The sequence below is a fragment of the Felis catus genome, chromosome B2 (genome assembly GCF_018350175.1).
Source record: "Felis catus isolate Fca126 chromosome B2, F.catus_Fca126_mat1.0, whole genome shotgun sequence".
NCBI lineage: Eukaryota > Metazoa > Chordata > Mammalia > Carnivora > Felidae > Felis > Felis catus.
This window is the reverse complement of record NC_058372.1, coordinates 107,528,844-107,554,839: the sequence shown is the minus strand read 5'-3', so window position 1 is coordinate 107,554,839 and position 25,996 is coordinate 107,528,844. Positions and strand designations below refer to the sequence as shown.

The 25,996-nt window shown below is 37.8% G+C and overlaps 1 protein-coding gene across 5 annotated transcripts in view; it reads right to left on the bottom strand.

Annotated features, from left to right (window-relative positions):
* The window catches only part of LOC109499872 (high mobility group protein B1-like), an 807,961-nt gene that overhangs the window by 684,998 nt on the left and 96,967 nt on the right, over nucleotides 1-25,996 (bottom strand). Inside the window, exon 3 of one of the 5 annotated variants that reach the window (XR_006598235.1) lies at nucleotides 10,907-11,157. The exons of the other annotated variants lie outside the window; for them this stretch is intronic. The gene's annotated coding sequence lies outside the window, so the exon portion shown is untranslated. Of the gene's footprint in view, nucleotides 1-10,906; nucleotides 11,158-25,996 lie in introns of those variants that run through there. 5 annotated transcript variants of the gene reach the window in all.

Below are 25,996 nucleotides of genomic sequence, written 5' to 3'. Positions count from 1 at the left end.
TAGTTTCTACTAGAAACTTCAAAAAGATTTGAAGGAAATGTGCCAAAATGCTAATGGCAATTACCTCAAGGAGTTGGTATTAAGAGTTTTCTTTTCCAAATTCTTCACACTGCTCTACATGTATTAGTTTTCTAGGGCTGCCGTACCACAGTACAAAAAACTGAGTGGCTTAAAATGACTGCAATTAGTCTCACAGTACTGGAGGCTATAAGTCCAAGATCAAGATGTCTGCAGGACCATGTGTTCTGTGATAACTCTAGGGAAGAATCCTTCCTTGCCTCTTCTAACTTGTGGTGTTTGCAGCAATCCTTGGAGTTCTTCCACTTGTACATGTGTCACACCAGTCACGTGACTGACCATCATCTCCCTGTGTGACTTCACATTGTCTTCCCCCTGTTCATGTCTGTCTATGTGTCCAAATTTCCCCTTTTTATAAGGACACTGGTCATACTAGATGAGGCCCACCCTAATGACCTCATTTGAACTTGATTACCTTCATAAAAGCCCTATTTCCAAATAAACTCACATTCTGATACTAGAGAATAGGATTTTAATGTATCTTTTGAAAGGATACAATTTTTTTTAATTTTGCTAATGTTTATTTATTTTTGAGAGAAAGACAGAGCGTGAGCAGGAGAGGGGCAGAGAGAGAGAGAAGGAGGGAGACACAGAATCTAGAGCAGGCTTCAGCCTCTGAGCGGTCAGCACAGAGCCCGACGCGCAGCTCTAACTCACAAACCAGGAGATCATGACCTGAACCAAAGTTGGACGCTTAACCGACTGAGCCACCCAGGCTCCCCAAGGATAAATTTTTTTAAGTTTATTTATTTATTTTGAGAGAGACAGAAAGAGAGAGCAGGGGAGCGGCAGAGGACAAGGAGAGGAAATCCCAAGGAGGCTTCCCTCTGTCAGCACAGAGCCCAACCCTAGGCTCAGTCTTGAGAACCTCAAGACCATGACCTGAGGGAAATCAAGAGTCAAACTCTTAACTGACTGAACCATCCAGGCACCCCTGAAGCAGTACAATTTAACTCATAACACTACACTTAACAAATTTGTTCAAAAGGCATGTATTATGTTGATAATGAGGAGAAAGTATAATAATAATTGACCAGCTTCATCCCCAAATGGCTTTCAAATCGATTCCCTCTTTTCCACTGCTACTATGTTCTCTGCTGCCCTGGTTCCCATCATCCCATTCTCTCTCCCAGGCTTACTGCATTCATATCCCTACTGGTCTCCTTTGCCTCTAGTTTTCCTTCATTCCATCCATCTTCCTCATTGTTGCCAGATTTTTCCCATTTTGTCACTCCTCTGCTTAATAATTCTTATAAATCTGAAAGGTTTATAAGATTAAACCCCAACTCTTTATTTAAATTTTTTTTCAACGTTTATTTATTTTTGGGACAGAGAGAAACAGAGCATGAATGGGGGAGGGGCAGAGAGAGAGGGAGACACAGAATCGGAAACAGGCTCCAGGCTCTGAGCTATCATCAGCCCAGAGCCCGACGCGGGGCTCGAACTCACGGACCGCGAGATCGTGACCTGGCTGAAGTCGGACGCTTAACCGACTGCGCCACCCAGGCGCCCCAAACCCCAACTCCTTAAACATGAGTTGCAATCTAACCCTATCCTCTGTAACTTCATCTCCCACAATTTCCTACCCATAACACTCTGTTTTCCCCAACTCTATAATCTAGATTTGCTGCACTGCATACACTTTCATAGATATGACAATCTCACATCTTGGTTCTTAGACCCCTGTGCCTTCGACTTCATGTGTTAATTTATCTAAGAAATTCATTATTAGGTACCCACCACATGCCAGGCATTGTAGCTAGAATTTTCCATTTAAAAATAAATCACACCTTTCAACTTCTAAAATCTCAATTTAGTTGAGTCCATCAGACATACATAAATAGTAGGTTCTAAAATATGTATAGGTGCTGTTATAAAATCCTGCATGAAATACAAATGGGGCAGAAAAGTGGAAATGGTCAATTTAATAAAGGCTTGGGAAATATTTCAAAACAAAGGCACCACAGATTCTTAAAAACATGAGCAGGTGTTCCAGTGTCCTGCTCTGTCTCACCTACTCTAGCTGCCTGATGAAACTCTATTCGTTCTTCAAGGACCAATATTCCCAGACCTCAGGAAACCATTCACCTGTTACTCTTTGATCAGTCAATTGTTCAAAACATGTTGCTGTTGGTGCCTCTTTGCCTTTGCTATGAGATCAGACAGATATCTGTTCTCCTACTGGCCCGGGCCATGCCAAATTGGCACATTCAGCATGACTTTCATGCTACTGGTCTTCATACAAGGATTCTTATTATTTACAAAAGGCTTTATAACTTTCAAGAGGCTTTTTCTCACATTATCTTACTTGAACTGCATTTGCAATTTAGGCATATGTGATTATTTCCAGTCTACAGATATGTGTACCAACACAAATGGTAAAACAGGCCTGCCCTAAGTTCTGCCGTGAGAGAGTGAACTTCAGTGTCTGGGCAAGAAAGAACACAGGTGGTCTGCTCTTGGAGGGTACGTTCTCCCAGGGCACTGCCCTTTCCAACAGTACATGGAATCTATCATTGCTCTGCCATCTTTTTTCAAGCAATGGCTCAGTTTCTAAATTCTCTCTCATTTGCTGTAACTGCAGTACAGATTCCTGTAGAGGATGTAAATAAATGTCTTCATACCTCTGTGTGAAAGCACCACACTTATGTAACGAAAGCCACAACAACAGAAAAAATTAAGATGATTCCAAACCTCCTAGTGTCCCATGTCAGGTCACTATTAGCTATAATCCTCCAGTGACTCCTCTTTGCCTGACTGCCTTCTATTGGCTGCTGTTGATGTTTGGGATAATCACTAATTTATTATCATAGCACCCTTTAGCTATAATGACCTTTCCAATACTAGTTTTTTGTCCCCATCAATATTGATTGCATTTTACTGCAGTTATTTTCCATTAGGAAACACAAACAGAAATCAATATTAAGATCATTTCCTAAGAGTATTATGTCCTCTACACTGTCACTCCTTAATAACTGATTTTTAGTAAGCCCAATATAATCTGCTGTTTCCTAAGACCTCAGTGATAAACTCAGCCCCTGGAAAATGCTTGAATTTTAAAAGTAAGCCAATGCACTTCTCAGGGCTGTGTTTATAGTGTGAAACTTCACTTCATGCATCTCAGCCATGCCTATCGAACTTGCTAAAAAAAGATAGTCTCACCTCTCCCTTTCTGATTCAGGCAGACCCATTTAATTATTTCCCCATGAATTATTTCCTTTGTGAGAATGAGGCTAAAAGCTATCTGGGACTAAAACAAAGCACATCTCTTCCCCAGCACCTATATTTCAGGACATTTAACACCTTGAAAGCTACCAAATTGTGTCAAATCCGAATATCTCACCAGGATCCCAACTCGGAAGTGACACAAGGGCACCTGTGCTGAAAGCTTTGGCCCAGACACCTGCAGAAGGTGCTGGATGGCTCCTGGAGGTGAGCCCGTGCATGGCACATGGCAGGGCTGAGTACAGAACATTTGATAACACACCAGGTGAGCCCGTGCAGCTGTTACAACATTAATATCAATAAGATGGGGTCTGTAGAGTATTTCATAATGCTGTGGGAAAAATGAGATGGAGGCACCAGTTGTCAAAGCTTATTAACCTGCCGGGATCTTTAAGATGTGTGGCTAAATAGCCATCAGTAGCCTTATAAATTCCTCCCACCGTTGCCACTTTCAGGCATTTCCCTGATTTAGTGTGTGGCTTCTTTTCCTTTGTCTCTGTCTTTCCCCCCTCTTTCCCACCCCCTCCCCACCACTACTTTATTTTTCTTCAGTTTCAAGCAACTACTAAAATCTCTGCATTGTGGAAAGACTTCTCCACCAACAAACAAGGAACATCTCTACTCTGAATCTTAGCTTGCCTGTGGAAGGCAAGACTCAGAACCTGGAGGACCGGGAAGAAGACGGGTGGAGCATGCGTGGGAGAATAGCACCCAGCAGGCACAAATATGGAGACAGGTTTTTCCTCTGTACAAATTTACTGTCACCTGCCACACATACATTCCCCCTGGGAACCCAGCTGGCCACACAGTGTTAGTAATGGGGCAGAAGGGAGCTGCCCATACTGAGTGCCATACCTGCCCCTCTTCCTTCTGGGGCTGGCACCCATCCCAGTCTAGAACATACAGCACTAGGCTCTTGAAATTGGGCTTCCAGGCTGGGGGAAACTTCCAGCTGACCTCACTGTGCTGACCACTGAAGCCCAGTGGGATGCACTACATAAGTTCCCCCAGTGGAGGCTAAAACAGGTACAGATGAGATGTTCCTGGACTGCTTCCCTGGGCACCCAAACAGACCCCTCCTGCAACAATCACATGAATGGCATTAAATTCCCAGCTGCTGCCCTCCACCAGCCTGTTATGGGATCAATATTTAGTCATACTGCATGAAGCCATCCTATTCCTCTGACAGGAAATTAGTACATTTTTATTTTTTCCCTATTTTTAAATCTAAGCAATAGAATCAAAGCAAGCTTTAGGAATAATGATTCATTACCTCCCTAAGTGCATGTCCAGGATGCAAAGCCATTCCCAAAGCCCCTAAAAAGCAATTTGGGGTAGGAAAAATGAAAAGATGGTCTAGAGAAATGACTATGTTGTTATTACGCTGCCTGACTTCCTGACTAAAATAGAAGCCGTGCCTAATGCAGTGCTGGCAGGTGAAGCAGACGCTTCATGTCCTTTGCATTTGGGAATCTGAATTTAAGCAGACTTTGGAGTCATAAGTAAAAGCTATTTCCCAAACACAATTGATGCACATCACAGGCTCCTCGCCCTCCCGAGGTCATTGTGGCTCCATGTTTATTGATGAGTGTGCTTCATCTAATCAGTATTCAAATCAGAGTGTTTGGCTTATTTTAAACGCAATTTTACATATACTGTGGTTTTAGAAGTTGTTTTAAAAATGAAACCTTTACTAACAGCACAAAAATAACAAGCGTGCAGTAACAGAAGGTTTTGCAAAGACTATAGAAAAAAGGGGGGAAATGCCAGTGATTACTCAGGAAAAATCTTTGAAAAACATTCTGTGCAGAAACAATTTCTGCTGATGTGTCACGTCTTGCAAGTTTTCTATGAGGCATCAGTGTCTCTTTAAAGAAACATTTGTCAGAAAGGGGGAGCTCGAAATGTGTCATCTTAATTATTACATGAATAACCTTCAGATTAAAAATGATTTTTTGATTCACCCACTGAGTGAAATACTTGAAAGCTAACCAAACTTTTTTTTTCAACATTACCAAGATTTTCTGCTCCTGTGACTTCCAATCCAAATAGCCTAGCAACACTAGGACAGAGATAACTCTAACAGTTAAACTCTATTCTCCGAACCATGAAAAAAATCAATAAAAAATTGTTGCTGGCGTGATGAGAGTGAGGATAAAGACTGTCACCTGCGCAGGTGTCACATATGAGCAGGTTAAGTCTCTTGCAGGTATCTGTGATCATGGAAGAATCCTAATGCCCTTCAAGTCCTCTCTAAACTGAGCAATCTAGAGAGAGGGAAACATCTGAAGAAACACTGAAGCTTCTTCTACTGGTTTCTCCCATTGCTATAATCCTAACTTTTCAAGTTGATCTTAACATCCATGAAACAAAGACTGGAAAGCAATGTGAATTACATTGGTTCACTGGACTTATATGAATTACTTTAATGAGACTGGAAGACATGAGCCATGCAGAAAACATCTGCCTTTAGCACTATGTGGAGCCCCTCGGCAGACATTCAGACAAGCTTCAGGTGGGGGATCAGCACTACTGTGAACAGGTCTAACCAGTAAATTATAAAGATACTCTGTGGCTGCTGGGAAATGTCAAGGAGCAGGTCTATATGTGCCCAGGGAATCCTCATGGGAGGGCTGGCCTAGTATAAGGGAAAGGAATAAAGGAATCCAATTGTAAACTAGATTGTACCATAACATCCTAGAAAGCAGAAATCGAGTCTCTAACCCAGTTTCTAAAGCTTCCATAAAACAAAAAGCTAAAGGGCAGAGAAAGAATGCAAATGTGAGCCCACAAAACCTAGCAAATGTGTGGAGACTGGATTGTGAAAGAGTCCTGTGTTCTGTTAGCAACAAGACCTAAATAGCTTTCAACTCTCCTAGTTTAGCATAAAAATAAATTCAAATAAGTAACATACCCTGGAATGAATCTTTATTGGTTGTTGTATAAAATCATTTGAAAAGTGTTTTTCATAGAATAAACTTTGGGTGTTTATTCTGTGTGTACGGAGGGTACCCAACTGTTGGTCTGAGAAGCAGAATTCTAACCTATAAGGACTCAATCTTTAAGAAAAAAAATGTGAGGTAAGCAACACATCAATGGTTTAATCTTCTCCTTAACAACATGTTTTGAAAAAAAAAAATTCACCATAATGTAGAAAAAGTCTGCTCAAATGATTCACAGATCAGTGTTCCTTGAGTGTCATACTGAGACAAAAGGGGGTTAAAGTTAAGTCATGATCAGTCTGAGAACACACAGTGTTAGAATTTTAAAGTATTTAGAAGGATAAAACTACCAGCCTAATAGAGGTCTATAAAATATGATTAACTGGCTTTGGGGGATTTTAAGGGATCTGAGTCTACGAAGAAGGCAAAACATGATATTTGGCAAGACTTGGTATTTGCAAAACTGTATGTAGACAGTGTTGCATAATTTGTAATCAGTCAATAACACCAATGATCTCCATATGTTCTTCCTCCCCCAAACCACCCTAAATGAGCAAAAAGTTTAGGTAAAAAGTGTAGAATTCTCTCAAGCCTTTACCTTCACTCCCAGCTAGGTTGCTGTTCTAAACTTCCCTCCATAAAAGTTCTGCAATCAGCACGAGATTTTTACCTGGAGCAGTTAGTAACCACAGGCAAGCTGTATTTCATTATAATAGACGTATCTGTTGTAATGTCAGCTATCTATTGTAATGGCTCTTTGGTATATATGCACATATGAACTGACATTTAGGTTTATTCTTTTTTTATTATTAAAACATCACTCCATTTAGTTTACCTTTGTATAATTATCCCTTTAACATGAAAAATTTTTAATGAGATTGAACTTCTACATATAAAATGATGAACATTTTACATTTTGAAACCCTCTGGAAGACTTGTTCTCATTTACTCTCCCCCTTATGGTCCATAAGCTTGAACATTTTTCACACAGCCTTATCTCCAAATTCTTTTATACAAGTGACCTTTTTTGCATAAATATATTGATCATTTTTATGTCTTCTTTTTTGAATTGCCTGTTCATGTGCTCTATCCATTTTCTTTTGGAGTGACAGCATTTTCTTATTAATTCCAAAACCTTTCTGTAAATTAGTAATATTAATACCATGTCACATGCAATGCAATATTTTCCCAGTTTATCACGTTTTTTAATTGCAAATGCATTTCACATTTATCATTAGAATCTCCAGGAAAGCAGCAGCCTGGGCATATTTTATATGTGTGTGTGTGTGTGTGTGTGTGTGTGTGTGTATTTATATTTATATATAAATTATACATTATATACATATTTTTAACATGGAATAGCAAATTTATTTTTATTTTATTTTTTTGGCAGATGCTGATTTTTTTATTTTATTTTTTATGAATATAATTTATTGTCAGATTGGCTTATACACAACACCCCGTGCTCATCCCAACAAGTACCCTCCTCAATGCCCATCACCCATTTTCCCTCTCCCCTACCCCTCCATCCACCCTTAGTTTGTTCTCTATATTTAATATTCTCTTGTGGCTTGCCTCCCTCCCTCTCTGTTTGTATCTATTTTTTCCCCTTCCCTTCCCCCATGGTTTTCTGTTCAGTTTCTCAAGATCCACATATGAGTGAAAACATAGGATATCTGTCCTTTTCTGACTGACTTACTTCACTCAGCATAATAACTTCCAGTTCTATCCACGTTGCTGCAAATGACATGATTTCATTCTTTCTCATTGCCAAGTAGTACTCCATTGAATATATAAACCACATCTTCTTTATTCTTTATTCTTGATGGACATTTAGGCTCTTTCCATAATTTGGCTATTGTCAAAAGTGCTGCTATAAACATTGGGGTACAAGTGCCCCTATGCATCAGCACTCCTGTATCCCTTGGGTAAATTCCTAGTAGTGCTATTGCTCGGTCATAGAGTAGCTCTATTTTTAATTTTTTGAGGAACCTCCACACAGTTTTCCAGAGAGGCTCCACCAGTTTGCATTCCCACCAACAGTGCAAGAGGGTTCCCATTTCTCCACATCCTCCCCAGCAGCTGTAGCTTCCTGGTTTGTTCATTTTAGCCACTCTGACAGGTGTGAGGTGGTATCTCAGTGTGGCTTTGATTTGTATTTCCCTGATGATGAGTGATGTTGAGCATCATTTCACGTGTCTGTTGGCCATCTGGATGTCTTCTTTGGAAAAGTGTCTACTCATGTCTTCTGCCTATTTCTTCAATGGATTATTTGTTTTTCAGGTGTTGAGTTTGGTAAGTTCTTTATAGATTTTGGATACTAGCCCTTTATCAGATATGCCATTTGCAAATATATTTTCCCACTCCATCGGTTGACTTTTAGTCTTGTTGGTTGTTTCCTTTGCAGTGCAGAAGCTCTTTGTCTTGATGTGGTCCCTATAGTTCATTTTCATTTTTAATTCCCTTACCTTTGGAGATGTATCAAGTAAGAAATTGCTGCAGCTGAGGTAAAAGAGGTTGTTGCCTGCTTTCTCCTCTAGGGTTAACAAGTTTCTCAAATGACACTTATGATCAGAAAGATTTGGAAAATAATTAGAAGAAAGATATGAAAGCTATTTGTACCTATAGAAGACCACTCAAATGTAAGTTCATTTTAAATTATTTTTTCTATTTTGGAAAACCCAAGTTATGGATAATCCCAGACATAAAGACTTAAAACTGCTTTAATGCAGCAACTAAAAGGAAATTTAAACACCATCTGGAATTTAAGGTGAGCTGTGGTGAGCTAGAGCTGGTTCATATTTGGCTCACGAGAGTTGGCTGTTAAATATTTAGGAATTTTGCAAGGTGATTGTTAAATATAGCCATTTTAAAAATGATATTTTATAACCTTACAAGTCAATAAATTATATTTTAAATGTTTATTTATTTTTGAGAGAGTGAGTGTGAGTGGGGGAGGGGCAGAGAGAGAAAGAGAGAGAGAACCCCAAGCAGGCTCCATGTTGAACATGGAGCCTGACTCAGGCTTTATCTCGACTGTGAAATCATGATCTGAGCCAAAATCAAGAATCGGATGCTTAACCAACTGAGCCATACAGGTGCCCCATCAATGAATTATATTAAAACAAAGGTGGTAATACTCAAAAGTCATCAATTCCCAGTCATTTTAAAACATTTTACAATTATGTATTCTTGAGGTTATTTATGTCTATTGTATCTGTGGTGGAAATACTACTACTGCACATTTCCTCCAACTCTGTTTTCAGCCCTGTCACATTGGCAGCTCAAAATCAGCCATAGTGTGAACGTTTACAGCAAGGAAATCAGTAAATGCAACAAGTCTTGATTTGTTGTTTGCTGATTTCCCACACAAGGGTTGGCAAACTTTTTCTGTAACGGGCCACATAATAAATAATTTAGGCTCTGCACCCCATGTTATATCTCTGTCACAACTATTCAATTCCACTGTTGCTACATAGACAATACATAAATGAAGGGTCATGGCCAGAATTTCACCAACAGTGGATCAGTTTGGGACTGAGGGTTGTAATTTGTTTGTTTGGTTTTTTTAAATATTTATTTATTTCTGAGACAGAGAGAGACAGAGCATGAGCAGGGGAGGGGCAGAGAGAGAGAGAGAGAGACACAGAACCTGAAGCAGGCTCCAGGCTCTGAGCTGTCAGCAGAGAGCCGACGCGGGGCTTGAACTCACAGACTGCGAGATCATGACCTGAGCCGAAGTCAGACACTCAACCGACTGAGCCACCCAGGCGCCCCCTGAGGGTTGTAATTTGATCCCTGAATTAGACTTAAGAAAAATGTATTTGTCGGGGCACCTGGGTGCCTTAGGCAGTTAAGCATCCAACTCTTGGTTTCGGCTCAGGTTGTGATTTCACAGCTCGTGGGTTTGAGCACCAGGTCAGGCTCTGTGCTGGTAGTGCAAAACTTGCTTAGGATTCTCTCTCTCCCTCTCTCTCTCTCTCTCTCTGCCCCTCCCCTACTTGCGCTGTCTTGGTCTCTCTCAAAAATAAATAAACTTTAAAAAAAAAAAAGGAAAAGAAAATATATTTGTCTGCTTAGGCTACCATAACAAACACCACAGACTGGGTGGCTTAAACAACAGAAATTTATTTTTTCACAGTTCTGGAGGCTGGAAAGTCTAATATCAAGGGTTTAGTTTCTGGTGACAGCTTTCTTCCTGGTTGGTAGAGAGCCAATTTTCTGTGTGTCTTCACACGGTGGACAGAGAGAGCAAGCTCCATAGTGTCTCTTCTTCTAAGAACACTAAACTTAACAGTACAAGGTACTCACCCTTATGACCTCATTTAACCTGAATTACCCCCTTATAGACCCTATCTCCAAATATAGTCACACTGGGGTCTAGAGGATTTTCAGGGGACACAATTCAGTACACAGTAGAAAGTAATATAGAAGGGCACCTGGGTGGTTCAGTTGGTTAAGCATCTAGCTTCAGCTCAGGTTGTGATCTTGCGGTTCATGAGTTTGAGCCCCACGTTGGGCTCTGTGCTGACAGCTCAGAGCCTGGAGCCTGCTTTGGATTCTGTGTCTCCCTCTCTCTCTGCCCCTCCCCACTCATGCTCGCGCTCTCTCTCTCTCTCTCTCTCTCTCTCTCTCTCTCTCTCTCTCCCCCCCGCCCACACTTTCAAAAATAAATAAACATTTTTTTTAAATTTTTTAAAAAGAAAGTAATAGAGAAAATGTTATTAAAGCAGATCAAATTTAAAAGTATGTCAGGTCTATAGCCATTACATTGTGAGAAAATATTCTCCCAGTATCTGAAAGTTATTACCTAGATCAACAAAGAATTCATTCGTGTCACTGAAGGACAAGTGAAGTTCCAGTGTGTATCTTCACTGTTGCTCTTTCATCTTCATCATTAACATACACACTCCTGTTGGAATTATACCCAACCATCAATTGTAGTTATGGGTTGACTACGGGTATAAAACTGTGACAAAAATCAAAAAAGGTATTTTATGTAATCAATTAGCTCCATGAAATTTCCAATAAAGGGTACTGTGTATTATATTATTAACAGTAAATTCTGTGCTATATATCTTTTATGTTGTAAAAGTATAATTGCTCGTGTATGTGTATTTGAGTGGACAGGTGGTACGGGAGCCAGTTAAACATTTGCCAGCATACCACTTTCACAACCTTCTTATTTCATAAATAAGGAAAATTCATCAAAAGAGATACACACTGTCAGCAGCCCTGATAGGCACCTCTTGGTTTTGCCTGCACAGTATCCTTCTCTAATTCTATGGGTAAGAAAACCTTGGTTTCCCTTTGGAAACTGACCTCTTTGAATTTCAAGTGGTATCGGTGAGCAATTGTGGATGGCATTATCTCTTTTGATTTTTAGGCCATCATCATGACTACAATGCAAAGACACAAATATCCTCTGAACACACAAGGATATTCAGGCTCATGACATGCAGTTACTAGATTCCACAGAGGAAATGAATGGTGAGACTGTGCTTTGATATCAGGTTGTCTGACCCTTTCCTTTTTAACTGCCTCAGTTGCTGTATCCTCTTGGCTCTAGTGTGACATCTGAACGTCCTGCCTGCCTGACTTTAACACACTTTGCTTGCTGTGTCTACACAAAACTCATCTTGCTTCTGCCTAACTCCAAGCGCCCCTAGACCTCACTCTCAGCTCTCTCTCCCTCCTCTCCCTCTTCCCTACTCTACACAGAAATGGTGTGACAACGCTGAAGAACCATGCTGCCAGTTCACCCTTCCCAGACCCTGAGCTGATATTGGACTTGTCTCCAATGCATGTGCAACAGTCGTCACCCCAGCAGTAAGCCTCTACCTTCCTGGATCCACAGCACAATGAGGCACATTGCAGCATGAAGGAGCCAAATCAAAAATGACCATTTTCTGATTATACAGATGTTACCCCAATTTTCATGAGTCCCCACAACCATAACATGTAAGAAACTCAATTCTAAATTAGAAGCTTTATTTGTGAAATCCGTCTTTGAGTAAAAAGCTCATAAAGTACAAAGCAAATGAGATCCTTGCTAGACAGTGACAAGGCATGCACTAATAGGAAAAACCAACAAGCTATCCAGATACGCACACAATTATTTCTCTTGCACCGCTAAATTCTCAACTTGTCTAGATTTCTCTACTGCCCTAATTTGTTGATTCATTCACTGTATATTCACTAATATTTGTTAAGGGTTATATATATATATATATATATATATATATATATATATACACACACACACACACACACACACACACACACACACACACGTTTATTTCATACATATGTTTACTCCACAAAATAGTATTAAAAATTATTTATGTGATACTACTGATATTTCACATTTATATGATTTATTTTCATGAGGAGGAATTGGTGAGTTGACAGACTTAAAGAAAAAAGGAAGGGAACAATGAATAAGGGCAGGAAGGTAGAAGACAAGTGAAGAAATGAGAAGGAAAATCAATATTTATTTAGCTACCATGTCCCAAGAATTGCAAGAAGCAGTGACATGGGTTCAAGCCCTCACTTTGCAGTTTAACAGCCAGATGACTTGAGACTGGCTCAAAGCCTCTCTGAAGCTTAGTGCCTTTGGCTGTAAAGTAGAAATAACAAAAATACCTACTTTTCAAAAATGTGGCAAGGATGAAATGAGACAATGCATATAAAAGGTGTTTTGCAAACCATGACACAACAAACAAATGTTAATTGTGGCTTTTATTATCTGTAGTTCCATTCTTTCCTTTTAGCTTGAAATTAAAGGACATGAATTAATGTCATAATCTCCTTTATATACATTAGATATTTGACAGTCGTTGACTGATTTCATCAGCAAAGAGAGAATATAAGAACCAGCTCAATCTGAGAAAATATAACAGTAGCTAAAAAGGTAGGATCAGCTTTGCATATAGACAAATACCACTGTACTTTTGAACGACTACAAAACTCCCATGAGTTTAAATAACTACCTATATTTCCTGGTTCCTGCCTAAAATTTTGTTATGTATTTGTCTCCCCAAGTAAAATCTCTAATACCTCTAAAGTGAAAATATCTTTGGAAGGGCATCTGATCCATCATTTCTTTTCAATCATTTGCAAGTCAGATTAATGAAGGATCAGGAAGATAATTTTCGTAGATGCGGGACTCAAGGACACTTGCTCTCCTCAGAGGAAAAGGAGTGAACAGTCACTGGGAAGACTGGTAACCAAAACAACAAGCTGTCTACATCATCATTTTGCTTGCAGTTAGTTTCTAGCCTTAATTTCACTGCATGTGAGTAATATTCTCCACTTTATGAGTTCAAATACTTCTGGGAATTTCTTGAATTAAGATATATTTCTCATTTGTGTAACATATAAACTGTAACTAGAGTTTTGGGGAAAAAAAGTTATTTTCAAGTCCCCCGGTCAGGAGATACCTACTTTTTAAAAAAAATTGTACACAAAACCAATTGAAGTGAGAATAGTGCCTGAGGTTTTCAATACAGCTGTGGTTGTAAGTTGAAAACTTCAGATCTGTCATTGTTATAAGGTTCTCACTAAGTTAAATGCACATTTTAGAACTCTTTTCTGCCCAAACTCTGTAGAAGTTAAAACTTGAATCTATGCTCTTATGGCAATCCTACCTATTGTCATATGTATATTCATTTGTTACTGTTTTCAACTAGCAGAGTTTTTTTTCCTGAAGCAAAAAATTATATACTTAGTGAGAAACACAAAGAACAAAATCCAATATGATATCTGATTGCCAGTCTTGACAACATTCCTTTTGAAGTTGTGTGTGTGTGTGTGTGTGTGTGCGTGTGTATGTCTGTTAAAGAAAGAATATAAAAGCTCTAATATAATAAAGCAATTAAAACTCTAGTGTCAGACAGTCAAATCCCAGTTCTGTTAGTATGAGTACTTAGCATTAAAGAAGTTTCTTAAATTTTCTATGCCTCCATAAATAATATTTATTTATAAACTTATTGTGAAGTTTAAATGAGATAATTTATATAAAATAATCTACAAAGTACCATCACATACCTATATTTCAATAATTTGAGCTATTAATATTATTATTAGAATAGAAAATAAGTGAATGAAGTGGGTAGAATGCCTGAAAAACATGAACAAAAATATCTTCCAAAACAGCTACTTAATTCCTGCAGTCATGTGAAAAAAAAAGAAGAAAATCTCTCTACCATATCTTGAAATCTAAAAACCATATTTCAAATTGACAGGCTCAATCATGCACTCCTCCAACTATTCAGGATGGAACAAAAGGAAAATGTTAAACACAAGTTAAAAACAGAAGTTACGCCAACTACAACATTTTTTCAAAAAAAATTTTTCTTTCAAAACTGCCAAAAAGTTTCATGTGTTGATAATTATGAGAATCTCATAGCTCTAGCTATCTCAGATCAGAATATCTGAAAATTAATGAATTTATTCCCAATCTTGTCAGAAGTAACATACATCTTCATGGCACATTATAAAGACCATGAACTCTGAGGATTCCTGACAGTGAATGCTTGATGAACCAGATATTTTTAAAAGAGTTAACACACTTATGAGTAAGACTACCTCAACCTATCTTAAGAGTGCTGGATAGAAGCCACCCACCTGAGGGTCAAACTTGTTTTAAAAACAAAGATCATCTCATCTCCTCACAGTTCTCAACCCATACCTTCAGCAGTTGTACCTCAAGGTGCCTGATTGAGTCTGCCCTCCATAAGGAGAAACTAGCCTAAAAGGGGTGGCTTGGGAGGAACCAGCAGGAGTTTTCCAGAGCAGGTGGCCATCCTAGTCTCAGCTGCTACTTGAAAAAGTCAGCAAAGGGAAGCCCAAAACATTCAAATGCACATCAGCAGTTTTCCTCAAAGAGGCCTCAGGACAACTCAAGTGAATATACAGTTGACCCTTGAAACAACATGGGGATTAGGGACACCAAGCTTCAGCATAGTTGAAAATCTACATATAACTGTTGACTCCTCTAAAACTTAACTAGTAATAGCCTACTGTTGACTGGAAGTCTTACTGATAACATAAACAGTCAATTAACAGATATTTTGTATGTTATATATATAACATACTGTATTCTTACAATAAACTAAGCTAGAGAAAAGAAAATGTTATTAAGAAAATCATGGGGCACTTGGATGACTTAGTCTGTTAAGCGTCTGACTCCTGGTTTCAGCTCAGGTCATGATCTCGCTGTTTCGTGGGTTCAAGCCCGTGTCTGGCTCTGTGCTGATAGTATGGAGCCTGCATGAGATTCTCTCTCCCTCTCTCTCTGTGCTTCCCCTGCTCATGCTGCCTCAAGGAAGGAAGGAAGGAAGGAAGGAAGGAAGGAAGGAAGGAAGGAAGGAAAAGAGAAGAGAAGAGAAGAGAAGAGAAGAGAAGAGAAGAGAAAAGAAAAGAAAAGAAAAGAAAAGAAAAGAAAAGAAAAGAAAAGAAAAGAAAAGAAAAGAAAAGAAAAGAAAAGAAAAGGAGAAAGAAAGAGAAAGAAAGTCATAAAACGGGAAAATACATTTACAGTACTATATTTATTAAAAAACTCCACATATAAGTGGACCCATACAATTCAAACCCATACTGTTCAAGGGTCAACTGTGGATGCAGATAAGTGACTCCTGCATTTTCTAGTTCTTATTATAATAGCAATATATAATTGTTAGAGAAAACGGAGATATGACCAAGAAGAATGAATCATGATACATGATGTATATAGTTATACATCGATAGCTGCATAGATTCTTTTCCAACCAGAATGGAATTATATTGTACTTGCTACTTTGCAGCATACTTTTTCAATTAACAGTTATCTGTTATCTGTTTCTCAAGTGAATAAATGTCCTCCTACAAGCTAAATGCTCATCTTAAAAAATAAATTTCAGAGTAGTCTACTAGGAATATAGACCTACAAAGTATTTCAGAGATTTTCTTTCAGAAATTCTAAATCCAAAATCTCAAACAGCCAGGGATTTAGCAGAGGAGGTCTAACCCTGAAATGTGATGGTAGACCACAAAATGGAACTTCTTCAACTAATGCTGATAGGCTATTCTGGCCAACAGATTACTTTGAGTGTATGTGAGATAGAAAAGTTCAATGTCTAATAAAATAAATGTTACAATTCAAATGAAAAACATACAAGGAGTGTGGTAGGGGCTAAAAGACTATAGAGTCTGTCTTGCTATCCCCCTCATCCAATCACTGAGTTAATCTCCAAAGGAATTCTTTGATTTTCCCGTTTTCCATTGTCATTGCTAATTTCCTTTTTCTGTCTCTCCCATCTCTCACCTGGAGTCAGATACAAGGATGTGTAAGAGTATAAGGAGGTAGGCCAACTTTCCTTTTCTGTCTCCTTCCTCCAATCTTACTCTGCTATCCATGTAAAACGCAAATTAGAGCTTGTCATTCCCTGCTCAAAATCCTTGAATGGCTCTCTGAGCTTTTGCGATAAAGGACAAACTGCCTTGCGTGGCAAGGTCATTGTCTACCATCATACCATCTCCAACTCCTCCTCCTACACATCTGCCTTGTAGGCAATACTGAATGTCTCTAATGCTCAGAACATGTCCTGTTGACTCACTCCTCTCCTCTGTGTCTTGGCATATTAATTCTCTCTGCCTGAAATGTCTATATAAAAACTCCTACTCACTCATCCTTCAAATTCCAACTTAAATGTTATTTCTTTTTCTTACCTGTTCTTTTCTCTCTGTTCTCATTATACTTTGAATATATCCATGATAGCTACTGCTCTTGTTTGTTTCCTAGTCTGCATCACTAGTATACTGTAAAGTACCCCCATCCTAGGATCATGGTTTGTGTGTCTTTCCTTTGCAAACAATGGCTAGCCTGTAGAAACTTGAGGAAGGAAAGATGAAATGAAAAAAGGAAGAGAGACAAGGAAGGAGGGAGGGAGGAAAAATATGCTTGGGAAATTAGAGGATTATTTGTTTATCAAAAGAGTTTCTTGGACTAAGAAAAAAGATGGATAAATTAGTAAATGAATAGATGACAGAGAAATGATAACAGGTAGGGAGGTAGAAAAAAAGATAATAAATGGATGAGAAGCAAAATGAGAAGCACTATGCAATCTTGAGTATTAGGATCCCAGGGCTAAATGCCACTTTATTGACCTTTCAGAATTTATCAGAGACAATCTCTAAAACTTCATACACTGATCCTTTATTTAGAGGTGGAGAAAGGCTATATTTTAAAAAAACAAATAGTAGAGGGGTGCTTGGGTGGCTCAGTTGGTTGGGCATCCGACTTCGGCTCAGGTCATGCACAGTCCGTGGGTTCAAGCCCTGCGTCAGGCACTGTGCTGACAGAGCCTGGAGCCTGCTTCAGATTCTGTGTCTCCCTCTCTCTCTGCCCCTCTCCTGCTCCCATTCTGCTCTCTCTCTCTCAAAAATAAATAAACAATAAAAAAATAAAAAATGTAAAAAACACAGAACAATATCTTCAAAGTGTTTTGGAATGGGAATAAAACTGATCATCTCTAATGAATCAAAGTAAATAAAGTTTAGAATTTTAACAATAAATAGGATCTTATAAAGGATTATCTCACTTTGAGGTGTATTATTTATCCTATATATCTTTTACCTCTGAGGGGAAGAATTTGGAACAAAAAGGATGACTGCATCTTTCACCAGCCTAGAATGGTTGTAGGAGCACTGTTCTATGTTGGGAAACTAGCCTGGATTTGTAAAGGGAGCTTCTCAATAGAAAAATGGATATGCCTTTCCTTTCTATTTCACACAATTTCTTCCACTGATAGGATCCAGTTTGGCCAAATGGTAAGGACAGGTTATATATGTTAATAATCCTCTTTCCTAAAATTTTGTTTACTAAAAAGAAATAACTCTGAGCATTTTAGCCAACCTTGAATTCTGAATTTTACTCTTTTGAACTTTTAAATTTAACTTCAGGGGTGCCTGGGTGGCGCAGTCGGTTAAGCGTCCGACTTCAGCCAGGTCACGATCTCGCGGTCCGGGAGTTCCAGCCCCGCGTCAGGCTCTGGGCTGATGGCTCAGAGCCTGGAGCCTGTTTCTGATTCTGTGTCTCCCTCTCTCTCTGCCCCTCCCCCGTTCATGCTCTGTCTCTCTCTGTCCCAAAAATAAATAAACGTTGAAAAAAAAATTTAAAAAAAAATAAATTTAACTTCAGATGTCTCATAGATATATGGTAGGAAAATATAAAGATATGAGCTCCATTTCTAAAGATATGAATATGCAGTTCAAGTATATAAATATGGAATCTGGACTTAAGAAGTTTATAGTCTGGGAGGAGAGATATGACATATATATAAATCACAGTAATGAAAGAAAAAAGTTGAATCCATATTATAATAGAGATATAAATAAATGAGGTATAGGACCACAGAGAAGAGAACAATTCATTCCACCTGGAAAGATCATAATTATGCATAAAAATTTATGTGGAAGAAGACTGTGATTCATTTCACACCCTGATTTCTATGTCAAGACAAGCTCCTATCATTGCTCTTTGTGTCTAGGACTCAACTGAGATATTTCTTCCATAAATTTGGTTTGGGTGTAAGATAGATGGATGCAAACAGCTCCGAGAAATCACTCTCCCTTCTTCATCTGGGTCTATATACTCAGATATCCATGGGGGCTTGAGTTTTGTTGGTAGAGAAAGGGGAATTATCTTCCATATACATATACATATACACATACACATACATACACATACACATATACATATACATATAGCCTTTTCTTAGGGAAGAGGGGGGGAAAGGAGAATGGTAATTATAGTGTATTTACAGCCTGTCTGGCCTGTGGATTGATTTTAAATTATATTTAATAAACAGAGAGTCAGAAGCTGCAGAATTTTTTTTTCCTAAGGTACTTACTGATTCTGGGCAAGTGGTAATAGTGACAACCCATCAGAATCTTTCAAGAGTAGCTATGGGCACAAGTAGAGATGCTTTAGGCCTGAAGTTTAAAAACAAGTAGCCTGGAGTTTGTAAGAATGCCATTCTGCACCTCACCCCCTCTTGTTCTGCACCCTTCAGTTGGTTCCGCCTTGCACAGAACAAGCCGTAGGCTCACCTTAAATATAAATAGTGATGTTTTTAGGGAGGGAAGGATATAGCAGCAATTCTTTGCCTAGTGAAATGCTACAGAGCTGGAGAAGATTAGGCAGGATTCCACAATGGGGCTCCAGCTGACTGAACGATTATAGCTCCCTGCCAAACCCTGCTCTAGAGATGCTGGAAATTGCTGCAATGCCCTTTGGAGATTGCTAGTTCTGATACTCAGGCCATGGTGCTCAGGCCTTCTTTTGTAGAGCTATGTCCCAGAGGTGTGGGACACCAGCCTGACCTCACAGTCAAGCAGACCTAGGTTCAAATCTCATTTCTAACATCATGTAGTTGAAAGTTTGAGGTCTCATCTAATTTAAACCTCCTTGGTTTCCTCAACTATAAAATAGGGATAACTAATACTCACATTGAAGAACTACTATCAAAATTAAATGAGACACAGTTAGATAATACTTAGAAAATTCCTACATAGAAAAAAAAGATACATTAAGGGATAGCTAGTCTAATCATTAGCATTATTGTTTTATGGTAATAAAATCATTAATTTTAATGGTAATAATCATTAATTATAAAATAATCATTAATTATAAAATAATTGTGTTTGCACATGGTAATAATCATTAATTATAAAGTAACTGTGTTTGCTCACGCTGACATTTTAACTGATAAAGCATAAATTTTTAGGGGAGTCTGGGTGGCTCAGTTGGTTAAGCGTCTGACTTCAGCTTAGGTCATGAACTCATGGTCTGTGAGTTTGAGCCCCGCATCAGGTTCTGTGCTGACAGCTCAGAGCCTGGAGCCTGCTTCGGATTCTGTGTCTCCCTCTCTCTCTGCCCCTCCCCTGCTCGCGGGCTCTCTCTCCCTCTCAAAAATAAATAAACGTTAAAAAAAAATTAAAGCATAAATCTTAGAGGTGAAAGCTAACTTTTCAATTATCTCATGTAGCCCTTTATTTTGCAAATTAAGAATATATGGCCCAGAACAGTTTCCCAAAGTCATACAGATAATTGGTAGAAGAGTAAGAATTCACGGAGCTTATTGTGCTTTCTGTCCCAGGTTTTGTGCCTCTTCTTCTAAGAGATAAATCAGCTTTTAATGTATCTTTTCACACTTAGAAACCATGAATTTTTGTGAACAAAATAAATGCAGGACCCCTTGTGGCTCAGGCTCACCTCAAAGTCACATTCAAAGCAGCACAGCCCAGCCACTGAGAGTAATTTAAGAGGAATTGCAGTCTTTACTTGCATATCAAATATAATTTTTGTGATTTAATTTACAACCCACAGCGACATTATTTTTTCTCCTCTTTTGCACTGCAACTACTCTCTATTGTCTCACCCACCGATCCAGAAAAGGCTTTAATGCTATTACCAAAATTCTCCAGGCACTCTGCCCTTTGGGGTTTTACCTGCCGCTTTCACTTCATTTCCCCTATCTCACTGAACCTCACTTCCAAAACAGGAAAAGACCAAGAGGATTTCAGTTCCCACCCATTTCCGCCTGCCAGATGCTGACGGATAGTCACAGGCGCCCTTCACTTTGGGCTCTCCTGATACATCCTTGCTACCCACTTCCCCTTAATATGACTGTCTTTCTCCTGAGACATTCTTGTGAGGGCTTTGTGGTGAGTTGTTCACCTCATCACAATTTCAAATTTTAACTGTTACATAAAACTAGAAGTATCACCTTATGTTCCTAAAAAAATGTACTTCAAATTTAGTAACTAGAAAACTAAATGGTTTGTGCTCTTTGAGCTTCTAGCAATAGAGTGCAATTATCCACATACCATTAGTGAAAGAAAATCTGAAAGGCTAGTCCTCTTCATTTGAATTTACTTCTTTGGAAGAAATCCACAAACACCAGTGAGGGAAGGAGGCAGCCACTTAGGTAAATGGATCAAATTGTAAATCAGTGGGTTTGCCACTGCTCCAGTTACATTATCCTTACATCCGGCCCTTTATGTTACTTGTGGCACTTCAAAAATAGTGCTTAGAAACCATATGTTATGTATATCAATGTAAAATAGTAATGCTGGACTAACAACAGGGCAATTATAACAAATACAGTATTATATTCAGGTAAGAATAAAATTATCTGAGGAAGCTCTTTCTCTTTCAGTTCAAATAAATCTACCTTAAGCTTATTCCTGCCAGGTAGCTTAGAGGATAAGATACAGAAGCAGCTAGCCTGTCTAGCTAGCCTCTTTGGTGGTACTCTTTTTATTTGGATATAGAGACATTCATACCACTTACTGGGTCTATAATTTTAGTTTCTGATAGGAGTTTTGTATTCCGTATACACTCTAAAAACTCATGTCTTAAAGCTCTCAGCCAGGTCCATGTGACTAGTAGACACAATAATATCTAGCCCTCTTTTATACCAAAAAAATTTTCAAACTCCTATTACATTTATTGAACATGAAAAATACAAGTTAGAACACTCAGTATGGAGATTAATAATGATTTGCTTATTAACTTTTACAAACAATTGGATGCAGTGTTTCTACTTAGGAATATTTCAGTACTCTTTAGTTTTCAAGTTGATAAAAAATATTGCCAATGAGTACTGAACTTCATAAGTTTTAATGTACAGTCTTACATTCATTAACTTTTCAGTAAGTCTAATAACAAGCAAACCTGACGGGCGGGGCAGTGGCCTGAAAATCTGCATTCCTTCCACCTAAAATATTTACATTTACATGTATACTAGCATATGCTCTGACTTACTTAGAAAATCCATAGGTTAGTTATTAACAATGTTCTTCTTACCTTATAAACATCCATTCCACTAAATGATACCCGTGTTATTATTAAGCACATATGCACATAATGACTAATACTCTAGGGATTCTAATGAAGGAAAAATCATTTATCCCTTATATATTTTATAGCTTCTAAAAGGAAAAGAAAAAACAGAGTCCAAGCAGGAGTGGAAAAAGTCATGAGAAGAAAAACACTAGTAGAGAATGAAACTGATGCTAAGCCCTCTGACCCACTAATGGATTCTTGAAGAAAGACTGAGGAGATTAATTCTGTGGAGCCCTGAGCTGTTACTTGTTGAACACTCTCATTGGAGAGTAATGGGAGCTATTTTCTCAGTAAATGTGTTGCCAAAAGTCAAGATCACTAAAATATATTCAACCATTCCCCATGAACAATTTATAATTGTTCAAGTATAGACTCCCTCCTTCTCCATGGCCTCTTCATTTACCTCCTCATTCTCCCTCCACTGTTCTGCTTCTGTATGAACATGCTTCCTTGAAGCTTGAAAACAAAAGCGTCCTAAACAGAGGTAACCATGGGATTATGAAACCAAAGCAAGAACGAAAACAAAATGAAAACCCCATTTTAATCATCATGCTGACATAGGAATTAAATGCTTGTGAGTTCTGAGATTTTTACTTTCTTTTTTATCCTACCCATGGATTAACTTGTAATAAGGAAAAATGGATGGATAAACTATCCATAATAAATCTACATCCATTCTGAACCCAAGCAAGAAAGATATCAAAACACCTCTATTAATAAAAACACAACAATCACATTTACTAATCAAAGATAAAGTGATAATGAAGAAGAAATGGAAGTGAAATTGGCAATAATAAATGTTTATAAAAATAATAATCAGGTAAAAAACTATAAATCTTCTGTAGTATAATGTTAACAATAAAATGAAGTCTATTATATTCTAAGGGTAATGGTGGAGTTGCTTGTTATCAGAGTAATTCTCCTGCCCATACAATTACAAACTGTAAATGAAGTATAAAATGCAATTGTGTAAAGGCACTGGAGAGTGACCAAAAGCAGTCTGAAAATGGAGAGGATACAACTCTGCAGAGAAAGGAAACAGACTAAGTGAGATCATATTTGTTTGGCTTTTCCCTAAGGGCATTCCCAAGCCCAGGTACAGAAATAAAGATCAAGGTGAAGGCTGTACTCCTATTGCCCTAAGAAGTCAGAGGACATATTTAGGCCATATTTAGAGCCACAGAAGTTGAGGGACTGATAGTGGAAAATATGAAAATCCATGTAGAAACTCCCCTCAGATCTTTGGTTGACTCCAGCACAGCTCAATATACAGCAAGACTCCACAAATCCCAGGGTGGATTATCAACAGCTGAAAGTCTGAAAAAGCTGAGGAAAAGTTTTCACAGCTCCGCACAGCAAGAACACTGGAGATCATGTCATGCCAAGTTAAAGTAACCTCCTATTGAAACAAAAATGAACCATGATTTAAGAGTCAAGAGCAAAATCAAAATAAAGATATCCCTAACAAAGCCTAAATCCAAGCTTCATTCATCCTAAAGTAATCTCTCATAGTTTAGCTACGTGCTAGAACAAAACTCAATCAGTTCAGAGAAAAATAATGGTACCTATAATCTCCACAATATATCATTTCAAAGAAAATAGAATGAAGGAATTAGTAAAAGTAAGAGACAAAAATCAACAAAATAAAAAATGAAAAAGAAAACAGAAATTTTAAAGGGTCAAAATTAGTTCTTTAAAAAGTCTAATAAATAAAATTATTAATTGATGTAAGTAATAACCCCTAGCTACTCCAAAGAAAAAGAAGGCAAAACACAAAAATTATCAATAGCAAGAATGAAAAAGAAGACATCACTGAAGACCCTGGAGATACAAAAAGATCATAAAGAAAAAATATGAAAATTAAATTGAACAATCTAGTCAAATAGTCAAATTTCTTAGAAAATTTAAATTATCAAAACTAAGAACAAGAAGAAATAGTAAACCTAACTAATCTTATGCAAATTAAAGTAACTGTATTCATAATCCGAAACATTCCCATAAAGAAATTTCAGGCCACATAATATTCTTGGCAAACTATATTAAAATTTTTAAGGAAGAAACAGTGACCACTTTATGTAATTTAAGAAAACAGAAGGGTAGGGAAGACTGACCAAATCATTTTATGAGATAAGCACAATCCTGATATAATTTTTTTTAATTACCAAAAAAAGTATGAGTTTAGTCCAAGGTTTTTATTTGTTTTCAAGGAAATTTTTGTTTACTTCTTGTTTATTTATTTCAAGGAATTTTGTCCAATTATAGTTAGCCCTTAAACACGGGGGTTAGGGGTGCTGACCTCTCTGCAGACAAACATTGATCCATAACTTTTGACTCCCCCAAAACTTAACTACTAATAGCCTACTGTTGACCTAAAGCCTTACTGATAACATGAAGTCAAACAACAAATATTTTGCGTATTTTTTAAGTTTATTAATTTTTTTAAAGTTTATTTATTTTGAGAGAGACAGAAACAGCGCGAGCAGGAGAGGGGAAGAGAGGGAGGGAGAGAGAATCCCAAGCAGGCTCTGCACTGTCAGCACAGAACCTGATGAAGGGCTCAAACTCAAGAAACCATGTGATCATGACCTGAGCTGAAACCGAGAGTTGGATGCTTAACTGACTGAGCCACCCCGGTGCCCCTATTTTGTATATTATATGTATTATATACTCCATTCTTAAAATAAATAAGCTAGAAAAACAAAAATTTTATCAATAAAATCATTTAAAAAAGAAAATACATTACAGTATTATACCGTATTTATCAAAAACAGAAAAAATTCTGTGCACAAGTGGACCCAGGCAATTCCAATCTGTGTTATTAAAGGGTCAACTGCACTACAAACACCATTTGTTCAAAACTCTGTCTTTCCTCCATTGAATTGCTTTTGCACCTTTGTGAAAAATCAGCTGTACATTTTTGTGTGCATCTATTTCTGGATTCTCTATTCTGTCCCATTGATCTTTGTGTCTATCCCTCCACCAAAACCATGTGGTCTTGATGCTACTGGCTATATGGTAGAATTTAAAATTGGATAGGATGATTTCTCCCTTTATTCTTCTACTTCAAGATTGTTTTCACCATACCAGGGACATTGTCTTTTCATGTAACTTTTAGAAAAAGCTTGTCTGTGTCTTCAAAAAACTTTGGATCTTGATAAGAATCTCATGAACCCCATGATCAATTTGGGAAAAACTGACATCTTTACTATGTTGAGACTTCCAGTCCATAAGTCTTCCACTTGCTTTGGGTTAATGTAACATTTCTTTAGAATTTCAATTTATTTAGATCTCCTTCAATTTCATTTATGAAAATTTTGTGATTTTTAGCATATAGATCCTATACATATTTTATTAAGTTTATACCTAATATTTTATTTTCTTTGGGGTTACTTTAAATGGTATTATATTTTTAATTTTGATTTCCATATAGCTATGATTAGTATGTAGATACATGATTATTTTCTTATATCCTATGAAACTGATGAACTAATTTATTAATTATAGGAAATTGTATGTTAATTCATTGGGATTTTCTTCATACACAATCATGTCTTCTACCAATATGGATAAATTAGTTTCTTCCTTTTCAATCTCTATGTCTTTTTTCTTCTTTTTCTTACCTTATGCAATGGTTAGAACAACCAGTACTATGTGGAACAAAAGTGGTAAAAGCAAACATCCTTGCCTTTATCCTGATTTTAGAGCGAAAGCGTTCAGTCTTTTTCCATTAACTATGATATTAACTATAGGGTTTTTTGTAGACCATTTATCAATCTGAGGAAGTTCCCCTCTGCTCATAGTTTGCTAAAAATCTTTGTCATTAATGCTGAATATTGTCAAATACTTTTTCTGCATCAAT